Raw genomic sequence first — 17,925 nt, 5'->3', positions numbered from 1 at the left:
AGTCACCCAGGCCCGGAACGACCGCTGCCATCTCGCTCCACAGAGGCTGTCAGTCCTGCTGAGATTGTCCAGTATGTTCTGTTTTTGTTTCAGAATGAAGCATCCGCAGTAAGTTGCATTTGTCGTTCATTTAGACATGTTTGAGATGGTGAATAAGTATGTTTATCTGCATTTGTAAATGCATGAAATTCTGTTGTGGATGAACTAGCTCCGAATATCCAAAATAGGAAGGTCCTTTTCTTCTCATTGCCTGTCGAAAATTCAGTGCTTGTTACTTAATGTGGAATTTATTTCAGTGGCTCATGAGAGACTAAACCTCATAATCCTCGAACATACGAGATGGGGGAACAAAAGTACTTTGTGCAAACATTCCTCACACAACATGAGAAGCACTTGATGTTTCTACCCGGTATGGCCCCGGGGACCTTTCGCATGTTAGGGGAATGTGCTAACCACTACACTACAGAAACCGCTGGCGGTGCAGTAATCAATGGACTTGTGCAATGTTCAACCTCACTGTGTTGCTGCAGCTTCTCATGGTTCGTCTGAGAGGCCATGTCACTTATTACAAGAAGACAGCCGTTTCTTTAAAACCGATGTCTCAACTTATAAAACAATCAGGAATCGAACTTTACAGACCTGAAGATAAGTTATGTTTTGCTTGAAGTGGAAGTTAAATTGAGAATGCAGGGCTTTCGAAAATAACCACAACCAGACGGGTGCATGCATTTTGCTATTTCTCGTTGATGAAGACCAGTTACGAGATTGCGGCAATAGTCAGCAACAGACTAAACTGGAAATACGAGATGTTTCTGCCCGGTTTCGAACCGGGGACCTTTCGCGTGTTAGGCGAATGTGATAACCACTACACTACAGAAACAGCTGGCAATCAACGGACGTGTACAATGTGCAACCTCACTGTGTTGCTGCAGATTCGCATGGTGAGGCTGAGAGGCTAGGCCACTTATTACAAGTCGACTGCTGTTTCTTTCAAAAACAGATGTTTCAACATATAAAACCACGAGATGTAGAAATTAGATCGAACTTAACATGATCTGCGTTAACTTCACAGGGACGTGACCCATCTAATCTACAGAGCCAAAGTGGAGAATTGAACTGACTGGAGAGCTGCATCTTAACGCTGACCTTCCGGACCTCGGCCTCCTGAAATGTTCCAAAGAAGCTCAACAAACACTCGAGGAACAGCAGCGCATCTTTCCACTGGGCTCAATACAGCTTTCACACTCATAGTGTGTGCAACCGTCTCACACTGTAAATGCTGCCCCCATTCTGTGTGTACTACCATCGCAGATTTGGGTTTGAATCTTGTTTCCACTTCGTCTTTGTATCCGGGCGGTAGTTGCTGAGAGCTGGCACCGACACAGCGGCTGGAATGGCCTCATACTGTGGTGTAATTATTCTCTCATTCGATGCTCACCTCACTCTGTGGCCAGGGAACCCTAGGCCTTTTCTCATTTAATCTCTCCTGACTTGCACCCTGTCAGAGCGCTTTCCTGTTATTCTGTTTGCTCCCACCGGGATTTGACTTGGTTAAAACGTCCGACATTTCTAACCCGTCCCGGTTTTAATGAAAAGTGATGGTGAAAGACGAGCTGTGTTGTCCTGTCGACAAATGCCGCCTGACTCGCTGAGTTGTTCCAGTATCTTCCGCAGATGTCGGATCAACTTTCGATACGAGAATTGAAGACGTTCTGCTCACTTTGCTCTGCATCAAGAATCAGCTGTCCCACCCAGTGAGTTAAAGCGCACGCCAAAAGTTCGAATTTCGAGCCAGCCAGGAGTCGAACCTGGAATCTCCTGATTCGTAGTCAGACGCGTTATCCATTGCGCCACTGGCCCAGCCGGGTGAACGCATTTTGCTATTCCTTGTTGAGCCTCTGTGGCGCATTCGGCGGGATTCATTCACATTGGGTTTCCTTTGAGAAGCTGAGCTCACACAGCAGGGAACCAATACGTTCCCGAGACAATCAAGACATTTTCTAAAAGCTTGTCTATGTGTGGATATTCACTTACTTCTCTTGACTTATTCCAGTAGATTCAGGCAGCTCTCTGTATGTTTCATTTTATTCAGTTCAACAACATCAGACTGTGTAACCTCTCTTCCCCCTCCACCATCTGCTTCTTCCCCCTCCACCATCTGTATCCATCATCTTATTTTAATTCCTTGCATTGATATGTTTTACCCTCAGCATTGCCCCCCTCCCCCAGCCCATACCATCCTACTTGAGCAATCTGATCCCTGTCGCCAATTGTTCGCTGACACACTGCTTACTTTCTGCGATTAACACATTCTGATCTCTTGAGGCGCCACTATCAGCACCTTGATTAGCCTCATTTACATTCCCTTTTTCTTTCTGTCCGAGACATTTTCGTCATTTTCCACCTATTGCTGACCACTCTATCGAGGCCCAATAGGGCACGCCAACCCCGCCCCATCCACATTAGTCTGAATCTGACCCCATTTCCAGTTCTCCAGCTTTGACAAAGAGTCACCCAGGCCCGGAACGACCGCTGCCATCTCGCTCCACAGAGGCTGTCAGTCCTGCTGAGATTGTCCAGTATGTTCCGTTTTTGTTTCAGAATGAAGCATCCGCAGTAAGTTGCATTTGTCGTTCATTTAGACATGTTTGAGATGGTGAATAAGTATGTTTATCTGCATTTGTAAATGCATGAAATTCTGTTGTGGATGAACTAGCTCCGAATATCCAAAATAGGAAGGTCCTTTTCTTCTCATTGCCTGTCGAAAATTCAGTGCTTGTTACTTAATGTGGAATTTATTTCAGTGGCTCATGAGAGACTAAACCTCATAATCCTCGAACATACGAGATGGGGGAACAAAAGTACTTTGTGCAAACATTCCTCACACAACATGAGAAGCACTTGATGTTTCTACCCGGTATGGCCCCGGGGACCTTTCGCATGTTAGGGGAATGTGCTAACCACTACACTACAGAAACCGCTGGCGGTGCAGTAATCAATGGACTTGTGCAATGTTCAACCTCGCTGTGTTGCTGCAGCTTCTCATGGTTCGTCTGAGAGGCCATGTCACTTATTACAAGAAGACAGCCGTTTCTTTAAAACCGATGTCTCAACTTATAAAACAATCAGGAATCGAACTTTACAGAACTGAAGATAAGTTATGTTTTGCTTGAAGTGGAAGTTAAATTGAGAAGGCAGGGCTTTCGAAAATAACCACAACCAGACGGGTGCATGCATTTTGCTATTTCTCGTTGATGAAGACCAGTTACGAGATTGCGGCAATAGTCAGCAACAGACTAAACTGGAAATACGAGATGTTTCTGCCCGGTTTCGAACCGGGGACCTTTCGCGTGTTAGGCGAATGTGATAACCACTACACTACAGAAACAGCTGGCAATCAACGGACGTGTACAATGTGCAACCTCACTGTGTTGCTGCAGATTCGCATGGTGAGGCTGAGAGGCTAGGCCACTTATTACAAGACGACTGCTGTTTCTTTCAAAAACAGATGTTTCAACATATAAAACCACGAGATGTAGAAATTAGATCGAACTTAACATGATCTGCGTTAACTTCACAGGGACGTGACCCATCTAATCTACAGAGCCAAAGTGGAGAATTGAACTGACTGGAGAGCTGCATCTTAACGCTGACCTTCCGGACCTCGGCCTCCTGAAATGTTCCAAAGAAGCTCAACAAACACTCGAGGAACAGCAGCGCATCTTTCCACTGGGCTCAATACAGCTTTCACACTCATAGTGTGTGCAACCGTCTCACACTGTAAATGCTGCCCCCATTCTGTGTGTACTACCATCGCAGATTTGGGTTTGAATCTTGTTTCCACTTCGTCTTTGTATCCGGGCGGTAGTTGCTGAGAGCTGGCACAGACACAGCGGCTGGAATGGCCTCATACTGTGGTGTAATTATTCTCTCATTCGATGCTCACCTCACTCTGTGGCCAGGGAACCCTAGGCCTTTTCTCATTTAATCTCTCCTGACTTGCACCCTGTCAGAGCGCTTTCCTGTTGTTCTGTTTGCTCCCACCAGGATTTGACTTGGTTAAAACGTCCGACATTTCTAACCCGCCTCGGTTTTAATGAAAGGTGATGGTGAAAGACGTGCTTTGTTGTCCTGTCGACAAATGCCGCCTGACTCGCTGAGTTGTTCCAGTATCTTCCGCAGATGTCGGATCAACTTTCGATACGAGAATTGAAGACGTTCTGCTCACTTTGCTCTGCATCAAGAATCAGCTGTCCCACCCAGTGAGTTAAAGCGCACGCCAAAAGTTCGAATTCCGAGCCAGCCAGGAGTCGAACCTAGAATCTCCTGATTCGTAGTCAGACGCGTTATCCATTGCGTCACTGGCCCAGCCGGGTGCATGCATTTTGCTATTCCTTGTTGAGCCTCTGTGGCGCATTCGGCGGGATTCATTCACATTGGGTTTCCTTTGAGAAGCCGAGCTCACACAGCAGGGAACCAATACGTTCCCGAGACAATCAAGACATTTTCTAAAAGCTTGTCTATGTGTGGATATTCACTTACTTCTATTGACTTATTCCAGTAGATTCAGGCAGCTCTCTGTATGTTTCATTTTATTCAGTTCAACAACATCAGACTGTGTAACCTCTCTTCCCCCTCCACCATCTGCTTCTTCCCCCTCCACCATCTGTATCCATCATCTTATTTTAATTCCTTGCATTGATATGTTTTACCCTCAGCATTGCCCCCCTCCCCCAGCCCATACCATCCTACTTGAGCAATCTGATCCCTGTCGCCAATTGTTCGCTGACACACTGCTTACTTTCTGCGATTAACACATTCTGATCTCTTGAGGCGCCACTATCAGCACCTTGATTAGCCTCATTTACATTCCCTTTTTCTTTCTGTCCGAGACATTTTCGTCATTTTCCACCTATTGCTGACCACTCTATCGAGGCCCAATAGGGCACGCCAACCCCGCCCCATCCACATTAGTCTGAATCTGACCCCATTTCCAGTTCTCCAGCTTTGACAAAGAGTCACCCAGACCCGGACCGACCGCTGCCATCTCGCTCCACAGAGGCTGTCAGTCCTGCTGAGATTGTCCAGTATGTTCTGTTTTTGTTTCAGAATGAAGCATCCGCAGTAAGTTGCATTTGTCGTTCATTTAGACATGTTTGAGATGGTGAATAAGTATGTTTATCTGCATTTGTAAATGCATGAAATTCTGTTGTGGATGAACTAGCTCCGAATATCCAAAATAAGAAGGTCCTTTTCTTCTCATTGCCTGTCGAAAATTCAGTGCTTGTGACTTAATGTGGAATTTATTTTAGTGGCTCATGAGAGACTAATCCTCATAATCCTCGAACATACGAGATGGGGAAGACAAGTACTTTGTGCAAACATTCCTCACACAACATGAGAAGCACTTGATGTTTCTACCCGGTATGGCCCCGGGGACCTTTCGCATGTTAGGGGAATGTGCTAACCACTACACTACAGAAACCGCTGGCGGTGCAGTAATCAATGGACTTGTGCAATGTTCAACCTCACTGTGTTGCTGCAGATTCTCATGGTTCGTCTGAGAGGCCATGTCACTTATTACAAGAAGACAGCCGTTTCTTTAAAACCGATGTCTCAACTTATAAAACAATCAGGAATCGAACTTTACAGACCTGAAGATAAGTTATGCTTGAAGTGGAAGTTAAATTGAGAAGGCAGGGCTTTCGAAAATAACCACAACCAGACGGATGCATACATTTTGCTATTCCTCGTTGATGAAGACCAGTTACGAGATTGCGGCAATAGTCAGCAACAGACTAAACTGGAAGTACGAGATGTTTCTGCTCGGTTTCGAACTTTTCGCGTGTTAGGCGAATGTGATAACCACTACACTACAGAAACAGCTGGCAATCAACGGACGTGTACAATGTGCAACCTCACTGTGTTGCTGCAGATTCGCATGGTGAGGCTGAGAGGCTAGGCCACTTATTACAAGACGACTGCTGTTTCTTTCAAAAACAGATGTTTCAACATATAAAACCACGAGATGTAGAAATTAGATCGAACTTAACATGATCTGCGTTAACTTCACAGGGACGTGACCCATCTAATCCACAGAGCCAAAGTGGAGAATTGAACTGACTGGAGAGCTGCATCTTAACGCTGACCTCCCGGACCTCGGCCTCCTGAAATGTTCCAAAGAAGCTCAACAAACACTCGAGGAACAGCAGCGCATCTTTCCACTGGGCTCAATACAGCTTTCACACTCATAGTGTGTGCAACAGTCTCACACTGTAAATGCTGCCCCCACTCTGTGTGTACTTCCATCGCAGATTTGGGTTTGAATCTTGTTTCCACTTGTTCTTTGTATCCGGGCGGTAGTTGTTGAGAGCTGGCACAGACACAGCGGCTGGAATGGCCTCATACTGTGGTGTAATTATTCTCTCATTCGATTCTCACCTCACTCTGTGGCCAGGGAACCCTAGGCCTTTTCTCATTTAATCTCTCCTGGCTTGCACCCTGTCAGAGCGCTTTCCTGTTGTTCTGTTTGCCCCCACCAGGATTTGACTTGGTTAAAACGTCCGACATTTCTAACCCGCCCCGGTTTTAATGAAAGGTGATGGTGAAAGACGTGCTTTGTTGTCCTGTCGACAAATGCCGCCTGACTCGCTGAGTTGTTCCAGTATCTTCCGCAGATGTCGGATCAACTTTCGATACGAGAATTGAAGACGTTCTGCTCACTTTGCTCTGCATCAAGAATCAGCTGTCCCACCCAGTGAGTTAAAGCGCACGCCAAAAGTTCGAATTCCGAGCCAGCCAGGATCAGAACCTAGAATCTCCTGATTCGTAGTCAGACGCGTTATCCATTGCGCCACTGGCCCAGCCGGGTGAATGCATTTTGCTATTCCTTGTTGAGCCTCTGTGGCGCATTCGGCGGGATTCATTCACATTGGGTTTCCTTTGAGAAGCTGAGCTCACACAGCAGGGAACCAATACGTTCCCGAGACAATCAAGACATTTTCTAAAAGCTTGTCTATGTGTGGATATTCACTTACTTCTATTGACTTATTCCAGTAGATTCAGGCAGCTCTCTGTATGTTTCATTTTATTCAGTTCAACAACATCAGACTGTGTAACCTCTCTTCCCCCTCCACCATCTGCTTCTTCCCCCTCCACCATCTGTATCCATCATCTTATTTTAATTCCTTGCATTGATATGTTTTACCCTCAGCATTGCCCCCCTCCCCCAGCCCATACCATCCTACTTGAGCAATCTGATCCCTGTCGCCAATTGTTCGCTGACACACTGCTTACTTTCTGCGATTAACACATTCTGATCTCTTGAGGCGCCACTATCAGCACCTTGATTAGCCTCATTTACATTCCCTTTTTCTTTCTGTCCGAGACATTTTCGTCATTTTCCACCTATTGCTGACCACTCTATCGAGGCCCAATAGGGCACGCCAACCCCGCCCCATCCACATTAGTCTGAATCTGACCCCATTTCCAGTTCTCCAGCTTTGACAAAGAGTCACCCAGACCCGGACCGACCGCTGCCATCTCGCTCCACAGAGGCTGTCAGTCCTGCTGAGATTGTCCAGTATGTTCTGTTTTTGTTTCAGAATGAAGCATCCGCAGTAAGTTGCATTTGTCGTTCATTTAGACATGTTTGAGATGGTGAATAAGTATGTTTATCTGCATTTGTAAATGCATGAAATTCTGTTGTGGATGAACTAGCTCCGAATATCCAAAATAAGAAGGTCCTTTTCTTCTCATTGCCTGTCGAAAATTCAGTGCTTGTGACTTAATGTGGAATTTATTTTAGTGGCTCATGAGAGACTAATCCTCATAATCCTCGAACATACGAGATGGGGAAGACAAGTACTTTGTGCAAACATTCCTCACACAACATGAGAAGCACTTGATGTTTCTACCCGGTATGGCCCCGGGGACCTTTCGCATGTTAGGGGAATGTGCTAACCACTACACTACAGAAACCGCTGGCGGTGCAGTAATCAATGGACTTGTGCAATGTTCAACCTCACTGTGTTGCTGCAGATTCTCATGGTTCGTCTGAGAGGCCATGTCACTTATTACAAGAAGACAGCCGTTTCTTTAAAACCGATGTCTCAACTTATAAAACAATCAGGAATCGAACTTTACAGACCTGAAGATAAGTTATGCTTGAAGTGGAAGTTAAATTGAGAAGGCAGGGCTTTCGAAAATAACCACAACCAGACGGATGCATACATTTTGCTATTCCTCGTTGATGAAGACCAGTTACGAGATTGCGGCAATAGTCAGCAACAGACTAAACTGGAAGTACGAGATGTTTCTGCTCGGTTTCGAACTTTTCGCGTGTTAGGCGAATGTGATAACCACTACACTACAGAAACAGCTGGCAATCAACGGACGTGTACAATGTGCAACCTCACTGTGTTGCTGCAGATTCGCATGGTGAGGCTGAGAGGCTAGGCCACTTATTACAAGACGACTGCTGTTTCTTTCAAAAACAGATGTTTCAACATATAAAACCACGAGATGTAGAAATTAGATCGAACTTAACATGATCTGCGTTAACTTCACAGGGACGTGACCCATCTAATCCACAGAGCCAAAGTGGAGAATTGAACTGACTGGAGAGCTGCATCTTAACGCTGACCTCCCGGACCTCGGCCTCCTGAAATGTTCCAAAGAAGCTCAACAAACACTCGAGGAACAGCAGCGCATCTTTCCACTGGGCTCAATACAGCTTTCACACTCATAGTGTGTGCAACAGTCTCACACTGTAAATGCTGCCCCCACTCTGTGTGTACTTCCATCGCAGATTTGGGTTTGAATCTTGTTTCCACTTGTTCTTTGTATCCGGGCGGTAGTTGTTGAGAGCTGGCACAGACACAGCGGCTGGAATGGCCTCATACTGTGGTGTAATTATTCTCTCATTCGATTCTCACCTCACTCTGTGGCCAGGGAACCCTAGGCCTTTTCTCATTTAATCTCTCCTGGCTTGCACCCTGTCAGAGCGCTTTCCTGTTGTTCTGTTTGCCCCCACCAGGATTTGACTTGGTTAAAACGTCCGACATTTCTAACCCGCCCCGGTTTTAATGAAAGGTGATGGTGAAAGACGTGCTTTGTTGTCCTGTCGACAAATGCCGCCTGACTCGCTGAGTTGTTCCAGTATCTTCCGCAGATGTCGGATCAACTTTCGATACGAGAATTGAAGACGTTCTGCTCACTTTGCTCTGCATCAAGAATCAGCTGTCCCACCCAGTGAGTTAAAGCGCACGCCAAAAGTTCGAATTCCGAGCCAGCCAGGATCAGAACCTAGAATCTCCTGATTCGTAGTCAGACGCGTTATCCATTGCGCCACTGGCCCAGCCGGGTGAATGCATTTTGCTATTCCTTGTTGAGCCTCTGTGGCGCATTCGGCGGGATTCATTCACATTGGGTTTCCTTTGAGAAGCTGAGCTCACACAGCAGGGAACCAATACGTTCCCGAGACAATCAAGACATTTTCTAAAAGCTTGTCTATGTGTGGATATTCACTTACTTCTATTGACTTATTCCAGTAGATTCAGGCAGCTCTCTGTATGTTTCATTTTATTCAGTTCAACAACATCAGACTGTGTAACCTCTCTTCCCCCTCCACCATCTGCTTCTTCCCCCTCCACCATCTGTATCCATCATCTTATTTTAATTCCTTGCATTGATATGTTTTACCCTCAGCATTGCCCCCCTCCCCCAGCCCATACCATCCTACTTGAGCAATCTGATCCCTGTCGCCAATTGTTCGCTGACACACTGCTTACTTTCTGCGATTAACACATTCTGATCTCTTGAGGCGCCACTATCAGCACCTTGATTAGCCTCATTTACATTCCCTTTTTCTTTCTGTCCGAGACATTTTCGTCATTTTCCACCTATTGCTGACCACTCTATCGAGGCCCAATAGGGCACGCCAACCCCGCCCCATCCACATTAGTCTGAATCTGACCCCATTTCCAGTTCTCCAGCTTTGACAAAGAGTCACCCAGGCCCGGAACGACCGCTGCCATCTCGCTCCACAGAGGCTGTCAGTCCTGCTGAGATTGTCCAGTATGTTCTGTTTTTGTTTCAGAATGAAGCATCCGCAGTAAGTTGCATTTGTCGTTCATTTAGACATGTTTGAGATGGTGAATAAGTATGTTTATCTGCATTTGTAAATGCATGAAATTCTGTTGTGGATGAACTAGCTCCGAATATCCAAAATAGGAAGGTCCTTTTCTTCTCATTGCCTGTCGAAAATTCAGTGCTTGTGACTTAATGTGGAATTTATTTTAGTGGCTCATGAGAGTCTAAACCTCATAATCCTCGAACATACGAGATGGGGGAACAAAAGTACTTTGTGCAAACATTCCTCACACAACATGAGAAGCACTTGATGTTTCTACCTGGTATGGCCCCGGGGACCTTTCGCATGTTAGGGGAATGTGCTAACCACTACACTACAGAAACCGCTGGCGGTGCAGTAATCATTGGACTTGTGCAATGTTCAACCTCACTGTGTTGCTGCAGCTTCTCATGGTTCGTCTGAGAGGCCATGTCACTTATTACAAGAAGACAGCCGTTTCTTTAAAACCGATGTCTCAACTTATAAAACAATCAGGAATCGAACTTTACAGACCTGAAGATAAGTTATGTTTTGCTTGAAGTGGAAGTTAAATTGAGAATGCAGGGCTTTCGTAAATAACCACAACCAGACGGGTGCATGCATTTTGCTATTCCTCGTTGATGAAGACCAGTTACGAGATTGCGGCAATAGTCAGCAACAGACTAAACTGGAAGTTCGAGATGTTTCTGCCCGGTTTCGAACCGGGGACCTTTCGCGTGTAAGGCGAATGTGATAACCACTACACTACAGAAACAGCTGGCAATCAACGGACGTGTACAATGTGCAACCTCACTGTGTTGCTGCAGATTCGCATGGTGAGGCTGAGAGGCTAGGCCACTTATTACAAGACGACTGCTGTTTCTTTCAAAAACAGATGTTTCAACATATAAAACCACGAGATGTAGAAATTAGATCGAACTTAACATGATCTGCGTTAACTTCACAGGGACGTGACCCAACTAATCCACAGAGCCAAAGTGGAGAATTGAACTGACTGGAGAGCTGCATCTTAACGCTGACCTCCCGGACCTCGGCCTCCTGAAATGTTCCAAAGAAGCTCAACAAACACTCGAGGAACAGCAGCGCATCTTTCCACTGGGCTCAATACAGCTTTCACACTCATAGTGTGTGCTACCGTCTCACACTGTAAATGCTGCCCCATTCTGTGTGTACTACCATCGCAGATTTGGGTTTGAATCTTGTTTCCACTTCGTCTTTGTATCCGGGCGGTAGTTGCTGAGAGCTGGCACAGACACAGCGGCTGGAATGGCCTCATACTGTGGTGTAATTATTCTCTCATTCGATGCTCACCTCACTCTGTGGCCAGGGAACCCTAGGCCTTTTCTCATTTAATCTCTCCTGACTTGCACCCTGTCAGAGCGCTTTCCTGTTATTCTGCTTGCTCCCACCGGGATTTGACTTGGTTAAAACGTCCGACATTTCTAACCCGTCCCGGTTTTAATGAAAAGTGATGGTGAAAGACGAGCTGTGTTGTCCTGTCGACAAATGGCACCTGACTCGCTGAGTTGTTCCAGTATCTTCCGCAGATGTCGGATCAACTTTCGATACGAGAATTGAAGACGTTCTGCTCACTTTGCTCTGCATCAAGAATCAGCTGTCCCACCCAGTGAGTTAAAGCGCACGCCAAAAGTTCGAATTCCGAGCCAGCCAGGAGTCGAACTTAGAATCTCCTGATTCGTAGTCAGACGCGTTATCCATTGCGCCACTGGCCCAGCCGGGTGCATGCATTTTGCTATTCCTTGTTGAGCCTCTGTGGCGCATTCGGCGGGATTCATTCACATTGGGTTTCCTTTGAGAAGCTGAGCTCACACAGCAGGGAACCAATACGTTCCCGAGACAATCAAGACATTTTCTAAAAGCTTGTCTATGTGTGGATATTCACTTACTTCTATTGACTTATTCCAGTAGATTCAGGCAGCTCTCTGTATGTTTCATTTTATTCAGTTCAACAACATCAGACTGTGTAACCTCTCTTCCTCCTCCACCATCTGCTTCTTCCCCCTCCACCATCTGTATCCATCATCTTATTTTAATTCCTTGCATTGATATGTTTTACCCTCAGCATTGCCCCCCTCCCCCAGCCCATACCATCCTACTTGAGCAATCTGATCCCTGTCGCCAATTGTTCGCTGACACACTGCTTACTTTCTGCGATTAACACATTCTGATCTCTTGAGGCGCCACTATCAGCACCTTGATTAGCCTCATTTACATTCCCTTTTTCTTTCTGTCCGAGACATTTTCGTCATTTTCCACCTATTGCTGACCACTCTATCGAGGCCCAATAGGGCACGCCAACCCCGCCCCATCCACATTAGTCTGAATCTGACCCCATTTCCAGTTCTCCAGCTTTGACAAAGAGTCACCCAGGCCCGGAACGACCGCTGCCATCTCGCTCCACAGAGGCTGTCAGTCCTGCTGAGATTGTCCAGTATGTTCTGTTTTTGTTTCAGAATGAAGCATCCGCAGTAAGTTGCATTTGTCGTTCATTTAGACATGTTTGAGATGGTGAATAAGTATGTTTATCTGCATTTGTAAATGCATGAAATTCTGTTGTGGATGAACTAGCTCCGAATATCCAAAATAGGAAGGTCCTTTTCTTCTCATTGCCTGTCGAAAATTCAGTGCTTGTGACTTAATGTGGAATTTATTTTAGTAGCTCATGAGAGTCTAAACCTCATAATCCTCGAACATACGAGATGGGGGAACAAAAGTACTTTGTGCAAACATTCCTCACACAACATGAGAAGCACTTGATGTTTCTACCTGGTATGGCCCCGGGGACCTTTCGCATGTTAGGGGAATGTGCTAACCACTACACTACAGAAACCGCTGGCGGTGCAGTAATCATTGGACTTGTGCAATGTTCAACCTCACTGTGTTGCTGCAGCTTCTCATGGTTCGTCTGAGAGGCCATGTCACTTATTACAAGAAGACAGCCGTTTCTTTAAAACCGATGTCTCAACTTATAAAACAATCAGGAATCGAACTTTACAGACCTGAAGATAAGTTATGTTTTGCTTGAAGTGGAAGTTAAATTGAGAATGCAGGGCTTTCGTAAATAACCACAACCAGACGGGTGCATGCATTTTGCTATTTCTCGTTGATGAAGACCAGTTACGAGATTGCGGCAATAGTCAGCAACAGACTAAACTGGAAGTTCGAGATGTTTCTGCCCGGTTGCGAACCGGGGACCTTTCGCGTGTAAGGCGAATGTGATAACCACTACACTACAGAAACAGCTGGCAATCAACGGACGTGTACAATGTGCAACCTCACTGTGTTGCTGCAGATTCGCATGGTGAGGCTGAGAGGCTAGGCCACTTATTACAAGACGACTGCTGTTTCTTTCAAAAACAGATGTTTCAACATATAAAACCACGAGATGTAGAAATTAGATCGAACTTAACATGATCTGCGTTAACTTCACAGGGACGTGACCCATCTAATCCACAGAGCCAAAGTGGAGAATTGAACTGACTGGAGAGCTGCATCTTAACGCTGACCTCCCGGACCTCGGCCTCCTGAAATGTTCCAAAGAAGCTCAACAAACACTCGAGGAACAGCAGCGCATCTTTCCACTGGGCTCAATACAGCTTTCACACTCATAGTGTGTGCAACAGTCTCACACTGTAAATGCTGCCCCCACTCTGTGTGTACTTCCATCGCAGATTTGGGTTTGAATCTTGTTTCCACTTGTTCTTTGTATCCGGGCGGTAGTTGTTGAGAGCTGGCACAGACACAGCGGCTGGAATGGCCTCATACTGTGGTGTAATTATTCTCTCATTCGATTCTCACCTCACTCTGTGGCCAGGGAACCCTAGGCCTTTTCTCATTTAATCTCTCCTGGCTTGCACCCTGTCAGAGCGCTTTCCTGTTGTTCTGTTTGCCCCCACCAGGATTTGACTTGGTTAAAACGTCCGACATTTCTAACCCGCCCCGGTTTTAATGAAAGGTGATGGTGAAAGACGTGCTTTGTTGTCCTGTCGACAAATGCCGCCTGACTCGCTGAGTTGTTCCAGTATCTTCCGCAGATGTCGGATCAACTTTCGATACGAGAATTGAAGACGTTCTGCTCACTTTGCTCTGCATCAAGAATCAGCTGTCCCACCCAGTGAGTTAAAGCGCACGCCAAAAGTTCGAATTCCGAGCCAGCCAGGATCAGAACCTAGAATCTCCTGATTCGTAGTCAGACGCGTTATCCATTGCGCCACTGGCCCAGCCGGGTGAATGCATTTTGCTATTCCTTGTTGAGCCTCTGTGGCGCATTCGGCGGGATTCATTCACATTGGGTTTCCTTTGAGAAGCTGAGCTCACACAGCAGGGAACCAATACGTTCCCGAGACAATCAAGACATTTTCTAAAAGCTTGTCTATGTGTGGATATTCACTTACTTCTATTGACTTATTCCAGTAGATTCAGGCAGCTCTCTGTATGTTTCATTTTATTCAGTTCAACAACATCAGACTGTGTAACCTCTCTTCCCCCTCCACCATCTGCTTCTTCCCCCTCCACCATCTGTATCCATCATCTTATTTTAATTCCTTGCATTGATATGTTTTACCCTCAGCATTGCCCCCCTCCCCCAGCCCATACCATCCTACTTGAGCAATCTGATCCCTGTCGCCAATTGTTCGCTGACACACTGCTTACTTTCTGCGATTAACACATTCTGATCTCTTGAGGCGCCACTATCAGCACCTTGATTAGCCTCATTTACATTCCCTTTTTCTTTCTGTCCGAGACATTTTCGTCATTTTCCACCTATTGCTGACCACTCTATCGAGGCCCAATAGGGCACGCCAACCCCGCCCCATCCACATTAGTCTGAATCTGACCCCATTTCCAGTTCTCCAGCTTTGACAAAGAGTCACCCAGGCCCGGAACGACCGCTGCCATCTCGCTCCACAGAGGCTGTCAGTCCTGCTGAGATTGTCCAGTATGTTCTGTTTTTGTTTCAGAATGAAGCATCCGCAGTAAGTTGCATTTGTCGTTCATTTAGACATGTTTGAGATGGTGAATAAGTATGTTTATCTGCATTTGTAAATGCATGAAATTCTGTTGTGGATGAACTAGCTCCGAATATCCAAAATAGGAAGGTCCTTTTCTTCTCATTGCCTGTCGAAAATTCAGTGCTTGTTACTTAATGTGGAATTTATTTCAGTGGCTCATGAGAGACTAAACCTCATAATCCTCGAACATACGAGATGGGGGAACAAAAGTACTTTGTGCAAACATTCCTCACACAACATGAGAAGCACTTGATGTTTCTACCTGGTATGGCCCCGGGGACCTTTCGCATGTTAGGGGAATGTGCTAACCACTACACTACAGAAACCGCTGGCGGTGCAGTAATCATTGGACTTGTGCAATGTTCAACCTCACTGTGTTGCTGCAGCTTCTCATGGTTCGTCTGAGAGGCCATGTCACTTATTACAAGAAGACAGCCGTTTCTTTAAAACCGATGTCTCAACTTATAAAACAATCAGGAATCGAACTTTACAGACCTGAAGATAAGTTATGTTTTGCTTGAAGTGGAAGTTAAATTGAGAATGCAGGGCTTTCGTAAATAACCACAACCAGACGGGTGCAGCATTTTGCTATTCCTCGTTGATGAAGACCAGTTACGAGATTGCGGCAATAGTCAGCAACAGACTAAACTGGAAGTTCGAGATGTTTCTGCCCGGTTTCGAACCGGGGACCTTTCGCGTGTAAGGCGAATGTGATAACCACTACACTACAGAAACAGCTGGCAATCAAAGGACGTGTACAATGTGCAACCTCACTGTGTTGCTGCAGATTCGCATGGTGAGGCTGAGAGGCTAGGCCACTTATTACAAGACGACTGCTGTTTCTTACAGCTTTCACACTCATAGTGTGTGCAACAGTCTCACACTGTAAATGCTGCCCCCATTCTGTGTGTCCTTCCATCGCAGATTTGGGTTTGAATCTTGTTTCCACTTCTTCTTTGTATCCGGGCGGTAGTTGTTGAGAGCTGGCACAGACACAGCGGCTGGAATGGCCTCATACTGTGGTGTAATTATTCTCTCATTCGATGCTCACCTCACTCTGTGGCCAGGGAACCCTAGGCCTTTTCTCATTTAATCTCTCCTGACTTGCACCCTGTCAGAGCGCTTTCCTGTTGTTCTGTTTGCTCCCACCAGGATTTGACTTGGTTAAAACGTCCGACATTTCTAACCCGTCCCGGTTTTAATGAAAGGTGATGGTGAAAGACAAGCTTTGTTGTCCTGTCGACAAATTCCGCCTGACTCGCTGAGTTGTTCCAGTATTTTCCGCAGATGTTAGATCGACTTTCGATGGCAATAACAGCGTGCTTCTGTTACTTTCCCGGGGCTCGTTGGTCTAGGGGTATGACATTCACTTACCTCTATTGACTAATTCCAGTTGATTCAGGCAGCCCTCTGTATATTTCATTTTATTCAGTTCAACAACATCAGACTGTGTAATCTCTCTTCTCCCTCCACCATCTGTTTATTTCCATCAAGTTATTTTCATTCCTTCCATTGGTATGTTTTACCCTCAGCATTGCGCCCCTCCCCCCAGCCCATACCATCCTACTTGAGCAACCCTGTCGCCAATTGTTCGCTGACACACTGTTTTCTTTGTTCTGCTATTAACACATTCTGATCTCTTGAGGCGCCACTATCAGCAACTTTCTTAGCCTTGATTAGCCTCATTTACATTCCCTTTTTCTTTCTGTCCGAGACATTTTCGTCATTTTCCACCTATTGCTGACCACTCTATCGAGGCCCAATAGGGCACGCCAACCCCGCCCCATCCACATTTGTCTGAATCTGACCCCATTTCCAGTTCTCCAGCTTTGACAAAGAGTCACCCAGGCCCGGAACGACCGCTGCCATCTCGCTCCACAGAGGCCGTCAGTCCTGCTGAGATTGTCCAGTATGTTCTGTTTTTGTTTCAGAATGAAGCATCCGCAGTAAGTTGCATTTGTCGTTCATTTAGACATGTTTGAGATGGTGAATAAGTAGGTGTATCTGCATTAGTAAATGCATGAAATTCTGTTGTGGATGAACTAGCTCCGCATATCCAAAATAAGAAGGTCCTTTTCTTCTCATTGCCTGTCGAAAATTCAGTGCTTGTGACTTAATGTGGAATTTATTTTAGTGGCTCATGAGAGTCTAAATCTCATAATCCTCGAACATACGAGATGGGGGAACAAAAGTACTTTGTGCAAACATTCCTCACACAACATGAGAAGCACTTGATGTTTCTACCTGGTATGGCCCCGGGGACCTTTCGCATGTTAGGGGAATGTGCTAACCACTACACTACAGAAACCGCTGGCGGTGCAGTAATCATTGGACTTGTGCAATGTTCAACCTCACTGTGTTGCTGCAGCTTCTCATGGTTCGTCTGAGAGGCCATGTCACTTATTACAAGAAGACAGCCGTTTCTTTAAAACCGATGTCTCAACTTATAAAACAATCAGGAATCGAACTTTACAGACCTGAAGATAAGTTATGTTTTGCTTGAAGTGGAAGTTAAATTGAGAATGCAGGGCTTTCGTAAATAACCACAACCAGACGGGTGCATGCATTTTGCTATTCCTCGTTGATGAAGACCAGTTACGAGTTTGCGGCAATAGTCAGCAACAGACTAAACTGGAAGTTCGAGATGTTTCTGCCCGGTTTCGAACCGGGGACTTTTCGCGTGTTAGGCGAATGTGATAACCACTACACTACAGAAACAGCTGGCAATCAACGGACGTGTACAATGTGCAACCTCACTGT

General features: G+C 45.9%; 8 non-coding genes across 8 annotated transcripts; all 8 read right to left on the bottom strand.

Annotated features, from left to right (window-relative positions):
- Positions 1-807: 807 nt before the first annotated feature.
- On the bottom strand, positions 808-880 carry trnav-aac (transfer RNA valine (anticodon AAC)). The gene has a single exon. It is a non-coding gene; the product is annotated as a tRNA-Val (tRNA).
- A 907-nt stretch (positions 881-1,787) lies between these two features.
- On the bottom strand, positions 1,788-1,860 carry trnar-acg (transfer RNA arginine (anticodon ACG)). The gene has a single exon. It is a non-coding gene; the product is annotated as a tRNA-Arg (tRNA).
- A 1,455-nt stretch (positions 1,861-3,315) lies between these two features.
- On the bottom strand, positions 3,316-3,388 carry trnav-aac (transfer RNA valine (anticodon AAC)). The gene has a single exon. It is a non-coding gene; the product is annotated as a tRNA-Val (tRNA).
- A 7,425-nt stretch (positions 3,389-10,813) lies between these two features.
- trnav-uac (transfer RNA valine (anticodon UAC)) lies at positions 10,814-10,886 on the bottom strand. The gene has a single exon. It is a non-coding gene; the product is annotated as a tRNA-Val (tRNA).
- Positions 10,887-11,792: 906 nt separating this feature from the next.
- On the bottom strand, positions 11,793-11,865 carry trnar-acg (transfer RNA arginine (anticodon ACG)). The gene has a single exon. It is a non-coding gene; the product is annotated as a tRNA-Arg (tRNA).
- Positions 11,866-13,320: 1,455 nt separating this feature from the next.
- trnav-uac (transfer RNA valine (anticodon UAC)) lies at positions 13,321-13,393 on the bottom strand. Its single transcript has one exon. It is a non-coding gene; the product is annotated as a tRNA-Val (tRNA).
- Positions 13,394-15,827: 2,434 nt separating this feature from the next.
- trnav-uac (transfer RNA valine (anticodon UAC)) lies at positions 15,828-15,900 on the bottom strand. Its single transcript has one exon. It is a non-coding gene; the product is annotated as a tRNA-Val (tRNA).
- A 1,910-nt stretch (positions 15,901-17,810) lies between these two features.
- Positions 17,811-17,883, bottom strand: trnav-aac (transfer RNA valine (anticodon AAC)). The gene has a single exon. It is a non-coding gene; the product is annotated as a tRNA-Val (tRNA).
- Between the last annotated feature and the right edge of the window lie 42 nt (positions 17,884-17,925).

Source organism: Scyliorhinus torazame, chromosome 5 (genome assembly GCF_047496885.1).
Source record: "Scyliorhinus torazame isolate Kashiwa2021f chromosome 5, sScyTor2.1, whole genome shotgun sequence".
Taxonomy (NCBI): Eukaryota; Metazoa; Chordata; class Chondrichthyes; order Carcharhiniformes; family Scyliorhinidae; genus Scyliorhinus; species Scyliorhinus torazame.
This window is presented reverse-complemented; position numbering and strand designations above follow the sequence as displayed.